The 21,369-nt window shown below is 49.2% G+C and overlaps 1 protein-coding gene and 1 long non-coding RNA gene across 9 annotated transcripts in view; one reads left to right on the top strand and one right to left on the bottom strand.

The window, feature by feature from the left end:
• The window catches only part of LOC145714972 (F-box-like/WD repeat-containing protein TBL1X), a 229,568-nt gene that overhangs the window by 15,213 nt on the left and 192,986 nt on the right, over positions 1-21,369 (top strand). The window lies entirely within an intron of this gene.
• LOC145714974 (uncharacterized) lies at positions 11,122-12,937 on the bottom strand. The gene is made up of 3 exons (XR_014137092.1): positions 12,729-12,937; positions 12,422-12,498; positions 11,122-11,299 (listed from the first exon to the last, which is right to left on the bottom strand). It is a non-coding gene; the product is annotated as an uncharacterized LOC145714974 (long non-coding RNA).

The following is a 21,369-nucleotide window of genomic DNA, read 5'->3' as shown; positions in this document are numbered from 1 at the left end:
CAGAGAAAGAGGGAGACACAGAATCTGAAACAGGCTCCAGGTCCTGAGCTGTCAACACAGAGCCTGACGCTGGGCTTGAACCCACAGACCGCGAGATCATGACCTGAGCCGAAGTCGGACACTCAACCGACTGAGCCAACCAGGCGCCCCGTGACTTATTTATTTTTGAGAGAGTGAGAGAAGGGCTGTGACCGAGAGTGAGAGAGTGAATCCCAAGGAAGCTCTGTGCCGCCTGCGCGGAGCCCAACGTGGGACTCCATCCTGCAAACTGAGATCATGACCTGAGCCGAAACCAGGAGTCGGACGCTCAACTGACTGAGCCACCCAGGAGCCCCTGAATCCGGGGGTAGTTTTAAACGAGGTACTTAGATCTTCACTAAAGACTTTGTGGGGCTCTTGGGTGGCTCACTCGGTTAAGCATCCGACTTCGGCTCAGGTCATAATCTCACTGCTCGTGAGTTCAAGCCCCGCGTCGGTTTCCGTGCTGACAGCCTGGGGCCTCCTTCGGATTCTGTGCCTCCCTCTCTCTCTCTGCCCATGCTCCACTCATGCTCTCTGTCTGTCTGTCCCCCTCTCTCTCAAAAATAAATAAACGTTAAAAAAAATTAAAAAGACTGTGACAGTGAAGGAGTGAAAATACCATCGAGTTTATGAAAGAGGTACAGGCATCTTTCATTCTTTGGACATTCCAGGGAAGTAGGGATTTTTTTGTAAGTTTAAAAAAAAATTTTAATTATCTTGAGTGAGAGAGAGAGAGAGAGAGAGACAGACAGTGCAAGTGGGGGAGGGGCAGACGGAGAGCCTGACGCGGGGCTCGAACCCACGAACTTCAGGACCATGACCTGAGCCAAAGTCGAGAGTTTTACGCTCAACCGACTGATCCACCCAGGCGTCCTGGAAATGGAGATTTTTTAAAAGCAAAGAACAAACAAGATTTTTGGAGTTAACTTTACAGGGGAAAAATTTCAATCCCTTTAGAAGTATTCATTTACAAATAATGAAATTGCAACATTGACAGACAGCTGGGGCCACCCCTTGACTTTGATCTGGGAATCACATTTCTTCTTTATCTGTTTCCCTAAGAACTGAGAAGAGCTGGAGAAAGAGCCTGATCCTGCATAACGACTCTGAGAATTCTGTCTGTACCTGGAAAAGGGCTGCTCTCAGCAGGCACCTTGTCATGGGACGTGTTTCTGGACTGGCTAGGGGGGTGACTTCTGAACCCCTAACACTTTGGGGCCTCTGCTGTGGGCCGCGTGCTTTCTGCTGGTTTCTCTAGGATTTTCCGTGGTTCCCCTGAAATGTCCACCGTGATGACCACCGGCCCTCCACCAGCATTCTCCACTTTACTGTCTGTGTTTAGTTTCCTTGGGCTCATCTGCCTTGGAGTCCCCTGCCCAGGACCCACCCTGTGCACCTGCCTCCTGTTCCCTGTGTTGTACTTTGCTGCCAGACCTTCCCCTTTCCTGCAGCTCTGGTTTCTACCCCTGGGGGGGGGGGGGGGGCAGTGCTCTTCCACCTGCCCCCAACCTGCCTTCCTTAGCCCTTCCAAAGTGCAAGATCTCCTCCCAACATCCCTTTTCTGATTCTTTTGTTTGTTTCGTTTGCCCGTTCTAAGCTCAGGCTTTTTCCCAAGGTAATACATGATGTGCTAATTTCCATGAATGCAAGCAGTGTGGAGTTCTATCGTCCTCCTCCTCTTCTTCCAGAATAATCAATATTAACAGTCTATCGAGTGCGACAGAATAGATCTGCCTCTAGTGTGTTCAGCTGTCCACGTGCAAATATGTAGTCTTGTGCTTTTATCTAAGTGGAATCATATTATACTTGGTTCCCATCTGTTTTCTTTGTTTTTACAACTGTATTAAAGTATAATTGAAGTAGAGGAAACTAGGCATATATAAATTATGTCTTTAATCAGTTTTCTCATTATCTTGATTGTGGTGGTTTCACAAACATCTACGTGTAATGTAGCTACGTTATCCATCTGCCTGTTTGTATGTATCAATATAATATTTCCATTGCTTTCAAATTGCCTTGTGCCTTTCTGTGATCTCCTCCTCCCTCCACTCCTGCCTTCAGGATGAACATTGATTGGCTTTCTATTACTGGATTGGTTAGTTTGCATTTTCTAGAATTTTATATCCATGAAATTAGACCATATGCACTCATTGTTTTGCTTGGCCTTTTTCACTCAGCGTAATGATTTGGGGATTCATCCATATCGTGGCTTGTGTCATGAATTCATTCCTTTTTTTTTTTTTTTTTTTTTTTTTTTTTACTTATTTTGAGAGAGAGAGAGAGAGAACATGCGAACATGCCCCAGGGGAGGGGCAGAGAGAGAGGGAGAGAGAGTGAATCCGAACCGTGAGATCATGACTTGAGCTGAAATCGAGTTGGACGCTTAACCAGCTGAGCCACCCAGGCGCCCCGTGAATTCATTCCTTTTTATAGCCGGGTAGGCTTGTTTGGGATATGGATACACCAGTTGGTTTATCCATTCACCAGTTGTTGGACATTGGGGTTGGTTCCATTTTTTTTTGGCTGTGAAGAATAATGCTTCTATAAATACTTTTGTGGTCATACTAGGGGTTCTTCAGCTTCACCCTTTGCCAGAACCCCCCTGGAGAGCTTGTTGAAACACAGACTGCCGGGCCCCATCCCCAGAATTCTGATTTGGTCAATCTGGGCTGGGGCCCGCGACTGGGCATTTCTTTTTTTTTCAACGTTTTTTTTTTATTTATTTTTGGGACAGAGAGAGACAGAGCATGAACGGGGGAGGGGCAGAGAGAGAGGGAGACACAGAATCGGAAACAGGCTCCAGGCTCCGAGCCATCGGCCCAGAGCCTGACGCGGGGCTCGAACTCACGGACCGCGAGATCGTGACCTGGCTGAAGTCGGAGGCTTAACCGACTGCGCCACCCAGGCGCCCCAACGACTGGGCATTTCTAACAAGTTCCCAGCCACCCGTCTTAGACCGCACACGCTCCGAGAGCCACGGCCTTACAGGTGGGTCTTCATAACCCATGGCTGTTACTGCTTTATTTCTTGTTCCAGATATTTCTGTCTCCACGGTTCCTTGTCTTGCAGTGTTGTGGTTTTAATCATCAGGCTTCCCATTTTTGTGTGGTTGTTGGTATCACTGTTTTCCTTTGGGCTTTTGGGTTTTACTTCCTTATGTCCAAAGGACTAAAAGGAAGAAAAACTCCGGGTTGCTGGGTTGGGCTGCTGATGTTCCCCAGAAGCCAGCCACGATACCCCCGTCCACAGGGGGCTGGCCCAACTGGACCCTTTGGGGACCTGAGCGATGCCTTCTTACCTTCTGAGCAGCTGGCCCAGCACTGTGGTCAGCACCCAGCCACATGGGGTGGCTTGGACCCAGGCCTTGTGCCCGGAGGCCCCTGGTGCTGCTGCGTCCCCCCTGCAGCCTCAGGTTGACATGTAGCCACTCACCTGTCTTTTCTCTCACAGGGAAACAGTCTATCCGTTTTGCATCCTGCGCCCTCTCACTTAACACAACCAGCCCCAAGCCAATACCCCTATCTTATTTTCACTCTGTATTTTATTTTTAATTTCCTTTTCGAGAGTCTAATCTGAATTCACTAATTCGGAGCCCCTAGATGTTATCAGTAGGTGTTTACTCTCATAGCCAGTGCATGTGTTCTATTTAAAAAAAAAAAAAAAAATTTTTTTTTTTTGGCGTGGGAGGAAGATAACTTCTTTTATTTTAGAGAGCAGTTTTTAAATTATCGCAAACTGTTCTTTTTTCTTGTAAAAGTGTCTTTGTGCACTTGGACGCGAACCTCATGTCTTCTGTCTTTTTGCCCCTGAATCTGTGGTCCGTTCCGTATTGCCTCCAGTCACACCTTCCCTTCTTCGGGCTGCTGACCTCAGCTCATTGTCTGAGAATCTTGACTCAAGAGATGCCGTGGAGTGGATTGTTGTGCAGGATTCCAGACTGGTTACGTAGGCTCATCTCACTGGGACGGTTACAGTGTTAAAAATTTGCAGTGACTCGTAATCATGAGCTAATGTCTTAGTTTCTTCTTCTTCTTTTTTTAACGTGACAGCTTTACTGAGATGAAATTCTCATTCCATGCAACTCTCCCGTTTAAAGCGTGTAATTCAGGGCTTTCCTGGGATATGCAGAGCCGTACAGCCACCACTGTTGTCTAATTCTGTAACATTTTCATCACCCCAGAAAGCAACTCTGTACCGGGTAAGCCATCACACCCCGTGTCTCCCCACCCCAGCCCCTGGCAACCCCTCACTCACTGTCTCTGTCTCTGGACTTATGTGTCCTGGACCTTTCCTACAAATGGAGTCGTGCCACATGTGGTCTTTTGTGTCTGGCTTCTTTCACTGCGTATTTTCAGGGTGCCTCCATGCTAGGGCTTGTGTTGTGGCAGTTTCTTGGTACCCGTTTTGTGGAAACTCTGGGTAGTCCAGGAAGCCTGGGAGTGAGGGGTGGGAATCCAGCTGGAAGAATGTTAGGGGATGAGAGAACCAGAGAGGCTCCCCCTCTCTTTGATTGCGTTTAAAGTGGAAAATGGCTCACAAAGGGAACGTTGTTTGTTTCGTTTTGGCTTCCAGCCTGGCATAAACTGTAACCTTCTTCCTTCCCTTTCTCTGCCCTTCTTCCATCTTTTCCCTGGAAGATCAGCATAGACAACAGTTTCGGTCAAGGAGAGCTGCACCTGCTGACCCCTCTCTTCCGCCGAGGTTTTGGGGTGGGGTTTTAGCAAGTCCTTTCTTGGGATGAGGCATAGGAAGCTTGAGTTTTCCAAGGGTGTGGTGTGAAGTTCCTTCCAGCTCTGAGGTCATGGCATTCCATCCAGCTAGACTTGGGCTTCTTTCTAGGGCCTCCCCGAAGCCACAGCCCCGACTTACGCCGTAGCAGAGTCCTAGAATTGTGTACTTTCCTGAATTTACAAACGCTTTGTCGGTGTCGGACTGCAATTACCATTCTGGGGTTGAGTGGAAGCATACGGAGGCTGATTTTTCTCAGCCCGTCCACGGGCCGCAGCTCTCTGGCTTGTCCACGCCTACAGCAGATTGCTTCTTGCTAAGGTCATGCGTGTTCTGCTGGTTTATCTCCTTTTAACGCACCGTGTTGGTTTGTTATCGCTGCGGTGACAGATAGCCCCGGCATATTGGCTTGAACGACACAAATTTATCATGCCACGTAGAGGTGAGAAGTCTAGAGGTGGCTCTCCCTGTGCTAAAATCAAGATGTCACCAGGACTGCATTCTTTTCCAGAGGTCCTTAGGGGAATCTGTTTTCCTGTCTTTCCCGCTTCTGGAGGCCCTGCTGCATTCCCTGGCTTGTGGTTCCCTCCCTCCATCTTCAAAGCCACCGAGCAGTGTAGCGGCTGTCGGACCGTTCTTCTGCGATTCCATCCCCTGTGACCACAGCGTGGAAAGATTCTCCATATGTGATGACATTGGGCCCACCTGGATAATCCGGGGTCATGTCCCTGTCTCAAGATCCTTCACTTTGCCACACCTGCAAGTCTCTTCCATGAAAAATGTTTCCCGGGCCCCAGGGTTAGGGCATGGGAGTCCCGGGGGCCATTATTCTCCCCACCACATTGACATCCTTTGTTTCTGTCTCTTAAGTTTTTCCTTTGAAGCCTGCAAGGTTCATACTTTTATTTAATGTTTGCTGTTTGTTGAATAAAGTAGATATCCGGGTCATGGGGGAAAAAAAAAGGAAATGAGGGAGTCCTGGAACCTGGCTTGTATGCCCACCTTTTGCTGATGATCATAGCCCACTCACTGAGTCTTGATTTACATCTAAGCACAACCAGGAGCTGTTTTCCATCTTGGACAGAACCAGGATTGCTGGTGCAGCTTGGGGACACACTGTTGTCCTCTCTTCTTCCCAAGAACCCCACACTTGCTGGGTGGCCCTTCCGCACTCCATTTGGGGGTCACACGGGGGGTCTCGGCAGGACCAGTTCCTGGACTTAGGGTCTCAGAGTCTGAGTCAGCTGTCGGAACCCAACAGGACCACCGTGACATGAGCAGAGCCAGTAGGCGAGGCCCAGCCCCCAGGATTTCTAAGATACTATGTGTGCCTTTATAGGACCTTCTGAATCCGTGTTCTCTGGGCTTCTGTCTCCACAAAAATGGTGGAGGAAGATGGAGGGTAGGGATAGAAGAGAGTCACTGGAAGGTTTTTGCTCAGAAATAGTTTGGGAGGTATTTGTATCAGTCAGCTTTCTGCTGTGCTCATACTGCATAACAAGCCACCCCCAAAATCAGAGGCTTACAGAAACGAGCATTTATTTCTTGCGTAGCAGTCTGTGGGTCACCCGTGGCTCTCCTGGGCTCAACTGGGTGGAACCAGGAAGGCCAGGTCAGGCTTTGGACTGGGTTTGGGACTGAACTAAGCATCTCATTCTGAGGCCAGTGGACCCCTGGGGCACGTGGTTGTGCTTCCACCTGATTGGAGAAGCTGTGAGGTGGAATTCTGCGGTGCCAAACCGCTGCCTGTCACACCCACTGATACCCCACTGAACCAGGGGACCAGGCCCGATCCAGCATCTGGGGAGGGGGAGGTCCTGCGGAGTCACAGGGCAGAGGGAGCGAATGTATATTTGTATTCCGGGGAGGAGGGGAGGGAGGGCAGAAGCGGGGTTTGTGTGTGGGAGGGGTGGGTGACTCCAGTGGATGATGCTGGGTGCAGCCGGTTGTGTCCAGGAAAATCTGCTCCGTGGGTGTTGGAGGCAGGGGTGCTCGCTCGACGTGCAGCTTCTTTGGCTGCATCTTGGAGTCCCCTGGATGTGGGGGTGGGGGGGTCCACTCGTGTCCCCAGGGAACACGTGGCAGTGCCTGGAGACATCCTTGGCTGTCAGAACCGACTGGCGGAGAGGGTGCTCCTGGCATCTACTAGGTGGATGCCAAGGATGCTGACGGGCTGGTAACGCACGAGACAGCCCTCCGCGAGGAACGGTGTGGCCTGGGCCTGGGTGTTCAGTGGCCGATGAGCCCTGCATAAAACAGGTACTTCGCAGCTGATTCTCGTGCACCTTCAAGTTGGAGAACCTCGTCTTGCAGGACTGCCCCAACTGTGAGGGAGAATTGGCAATCCTTTCCATACAGAGGCCTGCTGAGGAGGGGAAGTGAGTTGTTGAAAATGTCACAGATGGGCTGTGTAGAAGCAGGTTAAAACTTCTGGGTCTTGGCAGGGTCTCTCTGCAATCTGTGACTTTTTTTTAATTGTTTTTTTATTAAAATTTTTTTAATGTTTATTTTTGAGAGAGAGAGAGACAGAGAGTGAGTGGGGGAGGGGCAGAGAGAGAGAGAGACAGAGAGACAGAGAGAGAGAGAGAAGGAGACACCTAATCTGAAGCAGGCTCCAGGCTCCCTGCTGTCAGCACAGAGCCTGATGTGGGTCTTGAACCCATGAATTGTGAGATTACGACTTGAGCCAAAGTCGGATGCTCAACCTGCTGAGTCACCCAGGTACCCCTGATATCTGTGACTTTCTATCATTTATTTTGTACTGTATCAGTCTTTTAAGTTGTATTAATTTCTTTACCGTTGCTCAAGCTAATAAACGGACTATTTATTTGGTGTTGAAAAATCTGGTTTTTATTAGATTTTCATTGTGAGCTTAGTGTTTTCTTTCTCCAGGTGGCCCTTTGTCAACTATTTCTATTATGTATTTTCTTTCCTCACCAGCAAGACTGCCAAGTTCTTGATAGCAAAGATCTGTGCCTTAAATTTCGTTTTTTTTTTTCTATGTAGTAATGAGCATGTATGGTAATTATTGGTCAGTTGCCATTGGTATCCGTTGCGATCCAAGTTGCACAGTGAGGTTAAGGGCCATCTATCCAGTTTGCACAGACCAGCCTTTTATACCTTGCTATAAATCCCGTCTTCAGTCTTCAGGGGCCGATGCTTAGCAGGCTGACGCTTGGTTGCCGTGTGGCAAAAAGAAAGCTTTGACCTCATTAAAGGAAGGCAGCCGTGTTATTGAGAGGCAGTCCGCCTCATTCTTCCTCCCACACTCATGTTCTTTTATTTTGGTCGTTGAAATGTTTGAAGTATGAAAAAAAGTCGGGAATTGCTTGCAGGCAGGTACCAACGTACGATACAGCGAGTTAAAGCTTCTCCGGCCCTCCCCTCTGTTGTGGGCAGCAAGCAAATCTGTATTTTCTTTTAAAAAGCCAGTTGGGGAAGCATTTGCTGTGGGGATGCTGTATCTCCTAGAATTTGCTATGATCAGATGAACCAAGTATCGTCCGTTGGGGCTACCAGCAAGTTATGGGAATAATTGAAATGGTTCTCCTTGTGTGTATCTATGGTGCAGTGGTTTTGAAAAGACATTTGTTGACTTCATGGGATGCAGAGAGGTCAGGGCTCATTAAGGCTGTTCCACCCTTCAGTTCTCTTTTTTCCTTTTCTTCCCTTTCCCTTTCCCTGATTGATTGATTGATTGATTGTAGGCTTTATGCCCAGTACAGGGCTTGAACTCACGACCCTGAGATCAAGACCTGAGCTGAGATCAAGAGACAGATGCATGGGGCACCTGCATGACTCAATCGGTTGAGCATCAGACTCTTGATTTTCACTGAGGTCATGATCTCATGGTTCCTGAGTTTGAGCCCCGCGTTGGGCTCTCTGGTGTCAGCACAGAGCCCACTTCGGATTCTGTGTCAGCCTGTCTCAGCCTCTCCCAGGCTCGTGTTTAAAACAAACGTTTAAGGGGCACCTGGGTGGCTCAGTCGGTTAAGCGTCCGACTTCAGCTCAGGTCACGATCTCACCATCCGTGAGTTCGAGGCCCGCGTCGGGCTCTGGGCTGACAGCTCAGAGCCTGGAACCTGCTTCCGATTCTGTGTCTCCCACTCTCTCCGCCCCTCCCCCATTCATGCTCTGTCTCTCTCTGTCTCAAAAATAAATAAAAACGTAAAAAAACTAAAAACAAACGTTTAAAAAAAAAAGTAGTGCTGCTTGTAGTTGGGAAAGGAATCCCCACGCGGCAGATCAGACCCTTTTAGAGGCACTGGGAATGTCGCTCGTGCTGAAAGAGTTTAGCTGGAAAGCAGTGCAGGAGGAAACACCACTTTCTGTTCTGCATGCCTGTATCAAGACGTTTTGAGTATTAATTCCTGTCGCACAGCAGAAGAGGCTTCACGTTCTCATCAGGCATGGAGAATTGAGTGTGGCTGAGATGGGGGGGGTTGTGTGTGTGTGTGTGTGTGTGTGTGTGTGTGTGTGTGTGTATGAAGGGGAGAAAGGAACAGTGACAAAGCCATTTGGAGTGCAGGGAATGTATTCGAAGATACGCACTCGAGGACCGACGATAAAATTTTGGCAGTAGTCTGGGTTCCTGACCTGTGACCCAGACCCTGTGATTGCCAGAGAGGCTCCAGTGGTCCCGTAGCTGCATCCTGCTTCTTACCAGGGCCACAGGGCACTGTCTCAGGTCTGCCTTCCCACAGCGCTCTGGAGGAACTCTTCGTGCTCCACAGAGGTGATACTTTTCCACTTGCTTCACTGTGTTTTAAGGAACCAGGAAGTGATATTATCGGCTGAACCGTTTCCAGGTCCTTTTGATGATTCTGTCCTTTACCAGCCGTGAGATGCCCGTGATTTTTGTGCTGTGACTTCTCGCAGCGCACTTGTCCTCGCGGCAAACCTGCGTGTCGCAGACAACGGGAAATGGAGACTCCTGGACATAGATTGATTCTCCTGTTTGGAGGTTGGGGTTATGGGAACCAATGTAAATCAGATCCTGCCTTCATCTGTGATTTTACCACATTAAATCCAAGAAGACCCATGTAGGTGGTCAGTTTTTTCATCAAGTCTACAGGGTGTTTTCCTGAAAAGAGCCCTCAAATGGGAACAGAATGATTGAATTTTAGTCCTAACGTGGTCATTAAGCACCCATGTGATACTGTCCTCAAGAGAGTAAAGGTAGTGTCGCATTTCTCCTGCCAGCTGAGGGCTCAGGCCACATGCTCCCTGATATCACTCTGGGACACAACATGATTGATTTCAAGACCTTTCGCAGCCCCTTGTTTGAATTCGTGGAATTATGGGCAGTTATGCTGCCACTCGTGGTGGTAAAAATTGTATATGGTGGAACCCAGTGACTGGAAAGCAGTCTTCAGGATCTTCTTGTCACCTGAAAAGGAGTGCTCCATAATAATTGTGTTCCTTGGAACTTCTAGGGACTGAACTGCCTTGAACAGGAGTCAGGAAAGGCCTCCCTTCCAACAAATTCCATTTTTGTAATGTTTATTTTTGAGAAACAGAGAGCGCAAGGAGGGGAGGAGCAGAGAGAAAGGGAGACACAGAATCTGAAGCAGGCTCCAGGCTCCCAGCCGTCAGCACAGAGCCCGATGCAGGGCTCAAACCCACAACCCGTGAGATCATGACCTGAGCCAAAGTCAGACGCTTAACCGACTGAGCCACCCAGGCGCCCTTCAACAAATTCCATTTTGGTAGAACTGTGAGAGAACTTCTGGATTATCTAGCTAAGTGGATGTGACAGAATTAAAGGCTAATTGGGACTCTATCTGAGAAAATCAAATTCCGACACGTAGTCTAAGCAGAACTAAGGAATATGGTTACCTTTATCACATTATTTTAGTTTTCTTTGGAGGACATAGAAGCTTGTCCCATGGTGTCAGGCATCACATATGGAGGGACTTTTTTCGCTGAAAAGTCCTTGAGGGGGGTCAACTTTATTATTATTTTTTTGAATGTTTATTTTGAGAGAGAGAGCCCTGGTGTGTGTGTGTGTGTGTGTGTGTGTGTGTGTGTGTGTGTGTGTGTGCGCGCGCGCGCGCGCGCGCGCGTGGGGGAGGGGCAGAGAGAGAGGAGAGAGCATCCCAAGCAGGCTACGCACTGCTAGCTTGGAGCCTGATGTGGGGCTTGAACTCACGATCCTTGAGATCGTGACCTGAGCTGAAATCGAGGGTCAGACGCTTAACTGACTGAGCCACCCAGGCACCCTGAGACCATTCAACCTTAAAAGAAAAAACAGCAAAACAAAACAAAAAAATAGTTAGCTTTTTTGTATTAAAATATTTTGCTTGAGAGTCTTTATTGAAAATTGGTAATCTTTTGCAAATTTAAGTAGGCTTTGGTACTTTTTAGGAAGATTCTTTCCTGCTTGATATGCTTGGTCCTTTTACAACTTAGGTTAGGACGGTTCTCCAGGAAAGGAGAGGGGTTGAGCTGTGGTTTTACTGTTAGCATTGCTCCGATCACAAAAGAAATTTCCACCTTCACCTCTTCCTTTTGCTCACTTGCTGTCTTGGAAACATTTCCGCATCTGGCCTTGGGGGAGTCGTAAAACAGGAAGAAAGCGTTAACAACAGGCTGTGTTTCGTAACCGACATTTGCTTCTTGCCCTGAATACTGCATTTTTGCCATCCATTTCCCACTTTATACATGGAGGCACATTCCAGAGCTGCTCCCGAGGGCTGCTGAGTCATGGAAATTGAAGGAGACCGCCTGCCGGGGCACCTGCTGTGACAGATGGGCTCCAGAGACATCAGCCAGCAGAGGGACAGGATTCATCTCCCAGCCCCATCCTCTGTCATTTCATTCTCTCTCGTTCTGGCTTTTTCCTTTCATAGCTGCCCTTCCGGTTCATTTGAACCGCACTTCACCTGTGCAGGAGGGCCATGGCCGAGCTCGCTTAGCTAGCTCTAGGTGTGAAGAGGCAAGAATTGGGACGCCGGGGTGGCTCAGTCGGTTGAGCATCTGACTTCGGCTCAAGTCGTGATCCCACAGTTTGTGGGTTCGAGCCCCGCGTCAGGCTCTGTGCTGACAGCTCGGAGCCTAGAGCCTGCTTCGGATTCTCTGTCTCCCTCTCTCTCTGCCCTCCCCTGCTCACGCTTCGTCTGTGTCTCTGTGTCTCAAAAATAAGTCAACATTAAAAAAAATTAAAAAAAAAAAAGAATGAGGAAGGAATGGGGACGGGAGCAAGGGAGAGGTGACACCAGTGTGTCACAGATGGCTGTCTGTGGAATGTGAAGATATCGTAGGATGGTTTGCGGTCTTTTTTAGGTTGAGTGGAAAGGACTCTGATGGGTACATGTTTATGTGGTTAGTGTGTCTGGGGGATTCTCGGTATTCACAGTAGTTAATGTCCTGTAAAGTCACTGAAACTTCATAGAAGCTTTGCTCCTAGGGGAAACACAGGGGTAGCTTCCCGTGAGCCTCTGCTTAACGTCCGTACGTGAGCTTATTTTTCTGTATAAAGACCCCTTATTGAATATATATCGTTGATTCCTTTACACTGAAACTCCCAGCCAACAGCAGTGTAACTCCTGCCCTAGGAAAGCTCGTCTAACACGTGGGTTTTCTCCGTCAGGCACGTCCTGCCTTCTTGCCCTTGGCAACACCGGCCAGCACTAAAGCCCCGGGCTTGGGGCCGTTCTCAACGGTCCTCACCAACAGAGAGCAGGCAAACGGGAAAGACTTTGGCATGGCAGAGACCCCGTGAAGGACACTCGTTTCCAGTCTGGGAGCTGAAACGAGAAGGTGGAGTTCAGCCTTGTTCAGCCTCAGCTGGAAACACGTGCCCCTGGTGACTCAACTTCCCCGCTCCAGTGTCCTGGCGTGACCATGGAGCACGTGGGTATCGCTCGCAGGGTGACAGATAAATTGTAGCAGATAGGCCGATTCAGAGATACACACGGTGTTTATCCCTGTGCGTCAGAGACACAGAAACCTATGTCTAATTTGAGAGCGACTTTACCAGCCTGAAAGCAATCGGCGTTCCAACAGTTGTGTCCGCAGGGCCCCACGGAGATGGGTTGGAGCTGCAGGTGTTGCAAGAGCGTCTCGGGAGGCACGCAGAGGGTACGTGGGAGGCAGGGTCGGGTAGAAAGCCTAGGGACCTCAAAGCCCGCCTCCTGAAGTGTGGGCCAGCCAGATAGCCCCGGAGCAAGAGAGAGATGGCCTTGCTCAGTCACGAGGCTGCCGGGAAGAGGAAAGCCAGGGTGGATTGGGAAATTCTTTCTTGAAAGGAGATAAGGAGCTTTGCGTTTCCGTAGTTTAAGAGTTGCATTTGCACAGTTACTCCCACAGTTGTAAACCGAACCTTCAGTTACAAGTTTATATATAAAGCATTTTGCACCCATATTAAGTGGTTGTTTTTGATCAGAAGTTGTCCGGTACTGGAAGTGTCTGATGGGTTAACCCAACAGAATCTTTTTTTTTTTTTTAACGTTTATTTATTTTGAGAGAGACAGAGTGAGGAGGGGAGGGGCAGAGAGAGAATACCACGCAGTCTCCGTGTGGCCAGCACAGAGCCCGACACGGGGCTCTAACTCATCAAACCGTAAGATGATGATCTGAACTGAAATCAAGAGTCGGATGCTCAACCGACTGAGCCACCCAGGCACCCCCCCCCCCCCCCCCAGTAGAATCTTTCTAAGGTGTAATGATATTGTTTGAAACAAGGGTCACCCTGATGTCTTACTGGCTTGTTGGGGAAGTCGACTGGACCTCAGTTGAAACGTGATTTGATCCACACTGGAAGCCAGTCAGTGGCATCAGGGCCTCCTGATGATTCTTGGTTGGGTGGTTTTATCGGGATGGTTCCTTCCCCCAGATTATGATTGAAAGGGAGCCAAGGTATTAAAAAAAGAATGGAGTTTATGAGTAGGTGTTGGTGTGTATATATTTAAGGTGGCCTTAGTCTGGGAAAAGGAGCTTTTTCTGGACAGCTCCTTCCTTTTCCTCAGGTTTTGTGGGTACTGAACACTGAAGTCCTGTATTAAAACTGTTACTGGGGAGCCTGGGTGACTCACTCGGTTGAGCATCTGAGTCTTGATTTCGTGTCAGGTCCTGATCCGGGGTTGTGGGATCGAGCCCTCGTCGGGCTCTGCGTGGAGCCTGGAGCCTGCTTCAGATTCTCTCTCTTTCCCCCTGCCTCTATCCCCCACTCACGCTCTCTCTTTATATATAAAATAAAGAAAATAAAAAAATACCGTTATCGAGCAAATGTTATAAGGACAAACAACACAGTTATGATTACCCGTTCTGAAATGATGGCGATATTAAATATAATTTGGTTGAACATGTAACTGCCAGCGTATAAAGTGAAACGCTCACGTTGGACTTAAAACCAAGTAAATGTTCATTTCATGGAAAATATCCAACTGATAAAGGATGGGTTGGTTTCTGATGGTGATAAAGTCCGTTTTAAAAAATCGAAAGTGCTTTTTTCTTATCTGCAGTTCGTACAGATAAGTTCTGTAAGCTCTCGGATCGTTTCAATTTCAGGTGGCATAAATTCTGAGGCTCATTCTTAGACGTTTGGCCTTACCTGGGCTTACAGGTATAGTCTGTGTCCTTGAGGCAGTAACCACCAGATCGTGCACATCTGTGGTTGGACAAAGTTGAGCTTGTTGACTTACTGCCTCGAGGGGACCGTGGGCATCTCCGAAAGAGGGTGCAAGGAAGCGCTTAAAAGATGGGGCCTTGCGTTCAGTGATTTGGGGCAGGGTTTAAGGAATCGGAACCTTGTCCGCTGTTGGTTGTCTCGGAAATTGTTTGTGTTGTGTCTGGAGACTGCCACAGCCTAGCTGCTTCTCCTCTTTCAGTTAATACATACTTGATTGGTACACGGATGGGTGATTGATTGAATGGGTGTCTGATGGGTGCGTGTGCTTAACCATCAGAAACATCCAAATAAAAGAATTGTCTTAAAAAGACTTCTTAATGATCACTCGTTGCTAAAATCCTGCGTCGTAGCTACTGGGTTTGGCCCTGCCGTCATCTTCAAGTTTCGTTTTTTTTTTCTTTTCAGTAAAGCCTATTTATTTATTTTGAGAGAGAGTTGCACGCATGTGCAAGCAAGAGAGGGTCCCAAGCGGGCTCCCGTGGGGCCGGATCCCACAACCCTGGGATCACGACCTGAGCCGAAATCAAGAGTCCTCTGATTGGGCCATCCAGGGAGGGGCCCCAGTGATGGCACTTTATGGTTCATATTTTAGAGCATCAGATGCATTCCTTTTGGTGCTCTCGCGAGTGCTGTTTTCTCAATTTCATTTTTAGGTTGTTCGTTTCTAATACTTGCAGAATATTACATTTTAATGCAATAGAGGACCCTTTTTTCTTGCTAGTTACAGGAAGAGTTTTTCTGGTTCACTGCCTGTGTTTATTGCAATTAGTTTTTATTGAGTAGGAAGACCTTTATAGGGTTCGTTTACGTCCCTTGGATTTGTTATTTTTAGTTCTCCAAAGTACCAGGAGGGTGCCTCAGGAACAGAGACTGTGTCAGGTTTTCAGAAATTTATTTAATTTTTTTATTTTAAGTGATTTATTTTGGTTAATTATAGACCCACAAGAAGTTGCAGAAATAGCGTTCTGTGTGCCGTCCCCCAGCTTCCTCCACTGGTGGCATCTTACATAACCTTGGTGTAATATCAAAACCGGGAAATCCACATGGCACGGTACAGTTCACCAGCCCTGAGCCCTCACTGGGAGTTCACTGGTTTCTGCACGGATTCATTTGGGAGTTACATTTGAAGGACAGGCATAAGCAATAGCAGAAGGGGATGGAAGGAGTTGGGGTTAGAAAGAAGCACGCGGTCGCGGTCGCCTTGACTTTTTTGGCAGCCAGTGTGCACGGGACAGGTGACAGCAGGCCAGGAAGACGGGAGGTGCTTTTGGTGGTTAAAAACCAGATATCTGTGCTGCCCATGCACACTGTGTTTTGTTTTCACTGCTGTAGTAAGACAGACCATTTTCTCTTAATCTCCAGGCAGACTCATGTAGAACATGAAATTTTGGGACAGAAGACCTTTCTCTTGCTAGTTACAGGAAGTGATTATAATGGGGAAGGCAGAAACCCAGTGTTACACAACCTGAAATCCTTGGCCCTGGATTCACTTATTCACATGTTCTTTATTTTGTAATGGATGAAACAGTCCCCATTCCCCCCACTTCAGTGGATGTAGTCTTGTGTTGGGTGTTACCTACTCCATTAGGACCTCACTTCAGAATTCCCTTCCTCTTTTTTTTTAGCGTTAATTTGTTTCTTTTGAGAGTGGGGGAAGGACGGGGGTGGGGGGGAGAGAAGAGTCCCAAGCAGATTCCCCACTGTCAGCACAGAGCCCGACGCAGGGCTCGAACTCCCAAACCGTGAGATGAAATCAAGAGTTGGACGCTTAACTGATTGGGACACCCAGGCGCCCCTGGGGGGCCTTTCTTTTCCTCTGCTTGGGCGGTTTGCCACTTGTCCTGCTGGGAGAGTGGAAATGTAAAGTTGATAGTTGACACGGACCCCAGTCTCCCATCACACGGAATGTGGCGGGATGGATGGTTTTTCTTTCCTGCGTCTCTTGCTGTGAGGGTAACAGGATTGGTAATGGTCACTGAGAGCAGCGAAGTGCTCTTGAATAACTCTGCACGTGGGGGACGAGGTGCACTGTACCTCCAAGAGCCACATAATGGTGTGTACCCCACGCTGGGGTTTGGACACAAGCTGGTCAAGAATGGAGTGCAGTAGATTCCTGTGTGAGCATTGAGAAGCTCTTGTGAGTGAGGCGTGGAGCGAGGTTGCACAAGCTTCTGTGACTCGTGGAAACCGGAGCCAGGCTCATTTACGGGCTCACACCCGTCGGGTACGATCAGACAGGGATGGTCGTTGTGAATGGGGTCCATGCCAAGGCGCCTGTGAAGCATCTGTAGAGGCTCGGGACGGACTAAAAAAAGGCGCAATGGTCTCGTATCTATTGAAACAGAAAGGAGGTTAGCGCTTACCTAGCACAGGGGGCTTGGGGACGGGGCCTGGGTTAGAGTCTGCTAAGGTGGGAGCGGAGGGCTTCTTCTCGGGACAGTGAACGTGTTCTAAGGTTATTTGCTGATGGTGGTTGCACGGCTCTGGGAATATACTAAGAGCAGTTGAATCATATACCGCCAGTGAGTGAATTGTATGGTGTGTGATTCCTAGCTCAACAAAACTGTTCACTTTTTTTTTTTTAACGTTTTAATTATTTTTGAGAGAGAAACGGAGTGTGAGCAGGGGAGGGGCAGAGAGAGGGAGAGAGAGAATCCCAAGCAGGCTCCTCACCGTCAGCACCGAGCCCAGTGCAGGGCTTGAAGCCTCAGATCATGACCTGAGCCGAGGTCGGACGCTCAGCTGACTGAGCCCCCCGGGCGCCCTTCATCAAAACCGTGTAAAGGGGGTTTTTGTACTTTGAGTTTGTAGTTTCAAGAGTGCTTTTCTAATACCTGCTGTGATCTTGTGTGGTTGGAGCTCCTGTTTGTGCACAGATGCGGTGTAACTTTCAGTGTGGAGAGAACGGTTTTTTCAGTGACCAGTTCCCGAAAACGTGTCCCCATCTGTCATCTCTATGCCGCCACAATTAGGAAGCAGCCATCCACAGTGAGCGGTGAAAACGTGGCTGCTGTCACAGGAAGTGTAGCACTGTCCTCTTCGTGTTTTCTCCTTTCCCTGTCTACTCCTCCGCCCCTCCCCCTCCCACAAACTAACAAGAAACAGCAAGAACCCAGTGGCACAGCCGAATACGCTCCGGGCTTTTGAGGACAGGACACATACGGGGGAAAGATAAAGCACAAGTACAGCCACCCAGCCTTTCTCCACGGCCAGCGTCAAGATAGACACAGCAGAGGGCAGACTCAGGAAAGCCTTGATCTGCCTGGTCAGACTTGGGAAAAAGTCCGAAAGATCTGGTACCGCAGATCACCCTTACTGTGACCGATGAAACTGATAGAGGGGGTGTAGGGAGAATAGGGAGAATGCAAGGGAAATTCACAAGGTACCCGCCTGCACATTGATAATCGGTCTCCCGATTCCTCCCCAATGCGTCTTGCTCGGAAATGATCAGAAAGCACTATCGTACGCATAATTGGAAGCACCATGGCCTGTTTCTCCACTCGCACACTTGGCTAAACAAAAAACACACTTCGAGTGAAAAAAATGTTCCTTCACAAAGCTTCCGAGGGGCACCTGGGTGGCTCGGTTAGTTAAGCATCTGACTTCGGCTCAGGTGCTGATCTCACGGTTCGTGGGTTCGAGCCTTGTGTTGGCTTGTGCTGACAGCTCAGAGCCTGGAGCCTATTTCAGATTCTCGGTTTTCTTCTCTCTGTCCCTCCCCTGCTCGTGTTCTGTCTCTCTCTCAAAAAGGAATAAACATTAAAAAAAAAAAAAATTAAAACAACAACAAAAAAAGCTTCCGACATCCAGATGGTCACTTACTATGTCCTCTAACACTCAGCAATCTCGCCATGAGCTTTGTAGCATTGGTTCATTGCTTATGCTTAGAAGAAAATGACTGAAATCGCACATCCCATTAAATAAAAGCCATCAGGGTTTAGTGTCCTGAAGAAATGTTGTCTACACAGCCAGCCTCTGTTCTTTTGTTACCACGCGCGGTCACACGTCTGTGCTGTGAGCTGTGAGTAGTACACAGTTGCGAGGGAGAGAGCCGAGGTCACAGACCGGGGACAGGGATGGTGGCTGTGGCGCAGTGTTCCAGGAAGAGGCCCAGGACGCTGGGGAGGAAGGACCCCCCCCCCCCCCCCCGCCACCCGGTGAAATCAGCCTCCTCTTGTGTGTCTGTGTTTAATCTGCGGGGCGGGATTTCTGTGTGACTTCCTGTGTTGAAACCCGAGTGGCCTGTCCCGCCTTTGACCTCTGCTGTCTGCAGTGTGGCTTAGTTCACGTGTCCTGCTTCACTGTGAGACCCGGGGTCACATCCCTGGATTGACATCCGAGGTCAGAGTTTGGGGCAGGAATAGGAATGTACCCGAGTCTCGATGGGATGTGAAGGTAAAGACGATTAGCACCAGGGGTGCCTGGGTGGTTCAGTCCGCTGAGCATCCGACTCCTGGTTTTGCCTCGGGTCATGATCTCATGGCTCATGAGATCGATCCCCACGCCTGGCTCTGCGATGACTGTACAGAGCCTGCTTGGGCTTCTCTCCTCCTCTCTTTGCCCCTATCCTGCTCACCTGAACTCTCTCTCCCTCTCTTTTCTGTCTCTCTCTGAAAATAACAAAACAATTAGCACAGCCAGTTCGTGTTTGTGTGTCTGCCTTCCACCAGGCGGTGACCGGGGGACCCTATACAGTTCCTTTTGAGCCTCTACAAGTCCACATCATTGGAAAGACTTCCCGCTTTACAGGTGGGGAAACTGAGGCCAGGGCAGTGCAGTACCTGCTGTGCAACTCCCACCTGCGGAGCTCAGAGCGGGCTGGTGGCAGGCTGGGTCATTGCGACTTTAAAGTCCCTGTTGCCTGCGAGGCAACGCTGCGCTTCTGAGCCCTAGAGGGTTTCCCCTCGATTCCTGCCAATTTCCAGTGGGACAATTCTCAGGACCCCCAGGAGTGTGTGGCTAGAGGCTGCGGCTGTGTGCGTGGGAACCCTGAGAAAATGACGGCGTCTGATTCCAGAAACATCTCTGAGCCAAAGCCTGAGACCGGCCTGCTCTAAGGCAGGGGCTGCATTTGGCCTGCTACCTGTTTTTGTGCAGCCCGCGAGCTAAGAATGATTTTAGATTTTTAAATGGTCGAAAAAAGAATAACATTTTGATATAAAAGTTATATGTCAGTCCGACACAGTTTTATTGGAACACAGCCACACCCATTCACGTATATCTCCTCTGAGCAATAGACGGTGTTGCAACACAGAGACCCCCTGGCCCAGGGAAGCCTGAAGTATTTACTCTCCGGCCCTTCACAGAACGAGGGTTGCAATCCCTGCCTGCCTCGAGGCCTGTCCCTGTACCTGCTGTACTTTCATTCCGCCCCCCTCCCCATCTCTTCCTCATTTGCACTTTGTTCCCCTTTCACCTTGCTTGCTGGAGCCTGGTATTGCACAGTTAGAGAGTCACTTGTTGGATGTGAAAGTCTGTCTCCGTTAAAATGTCTATAGCCCTGAAAGAGATAACATGTTAAACCTTACCATTTATGCCTCGGGAGTGGAAAGAGTTGGTGCTGGCATTGTTGGAACAGAGCAGGGCTGATGTATAAGAGGAGGGGGTATGGGGTGTCCCTGTGTGGCACAAGATGGGAGATTCGGTCATTAGAAGTGACCTTTGTCGCTTTCCCTCAGTCACCGAGAGGCTGGGAGTGTTGGTGGGCGAAGTGCATGGCTAAGCTCCCCTGTGGGAGCTGTCGGCTTTGGAGAACCGCGTCACCTGAAGATTACCGCCCCCCTCCCCGCCTTCCCCCCCCCTCCCAAGAAGAGGGTGCTAGGCTCCTGACGTGACTGGTCCCCGTGGAGTCGTAAGGTGGGGCCCACAGGTAGAAAGTGGTCGAGTCGGAATCGGACATAGACAGTCTTCAGTTCTCAGGGGCTTACCTGCATTCTGGCACCTTGTCTGCGATGCTGGCCTCACAGTGCAAGGGTGACCACCCGTTTCTTGCCTTTTCGTCCGCTGGTTTTGATGGTTGCTTCAAGGCCCGGACAAGGGTGAGAACTCGGGAGGGAGATGTCAGTCGGTCCGTCTCATCCGTGGTACCTGGCGTGCCACACACGGACCCGTCGTCATGTGTATTTGAGAATAACGATGCCACGGTGGACCCTTGCCCCGTTATGGTGTCCTACCTGTAGGACTTCCGTGCCGATTTACAGTTCAGTTACGTTTGCAGGCTTTCTGGGGCCATTCTACACTCGCTGGGAAGTTGACCATATTTTTATAGCGTTTTGGGGAGAAAAACAGTTCTGAGTGAGGAACCAGTGAAGATTTGGACTCTGTCCCATTTGTAATTCGGAGGCTGCTTCAACTTCAAGCTTTCTTCTTTAAACTTGTCCCGTCGTGATGTACACGGTAGCAAGGCAGAGTATTCCGTTAGCCGTGGCGTCCTCGCTAAGTGGCTTCCTCGCGTTCTACTTCTTGCTTCACTTCTCGAAGCATTATTAAAATACGCTGGAGGCTGCTACCTCTTCTGGCCGGGGAGCGGGTTGGGGGGGTTGGGGAGAGAAGGGATTAAAAATTAGCTCGAATCTAAAAGCCGCACTGACAGCGCAGATAATTTTTCATGCTAACCTACTTTCAGTGCTGCCAGCACCATTGTAGAATGGAAAATCTCTGCTTTCTCCCGTCCTGCTCTGACGAGACCTAAAAATAACTCCATGAGGAGATGGGCACGTGGCCCTTTGATCTCTGTGGCCTGGGATATTTCTTGGTAGGAGCCGAGGCTGGAAGGAGCTTGGTGTTTTTCAATGAGCCTTCGGGTAGTTGCAGTTGATGGATGAGGCCAATTACTGGAATCGTCCTTCACCATCAGGCTATTTGATCTGTCCCTGGTTTCCATTTCTTAAGCTTCTCCGAATACGCTCTCCCCACGCCTGGGGTTTATGCAACTACAAACTGGGATATGTGTGCGGAAACCCAAACAAGACGCATCACTCTTGGATGC

This window comes from Panthera onca, chromosome Y (genome assembly GCF_046562875.1).
Source record: "Panthera onca isolate mPanOnc1 chromosome Y, mPanOnc1 haplotype 2, whole genome shotgun sequence".
In the NCBI taxonomy this organism is placed as follows: domain Eukaryota; kingdom Metazoa; phylum Chordata; class Mammalia; order Carnivora; family Felidae; genus Panthera; species Panthera onca.
The sequence above is the reverse complement of the archived record's forward strand: the minus strand, read 5'-3'. Positions and strand labels throughout refer to the sequence as shown.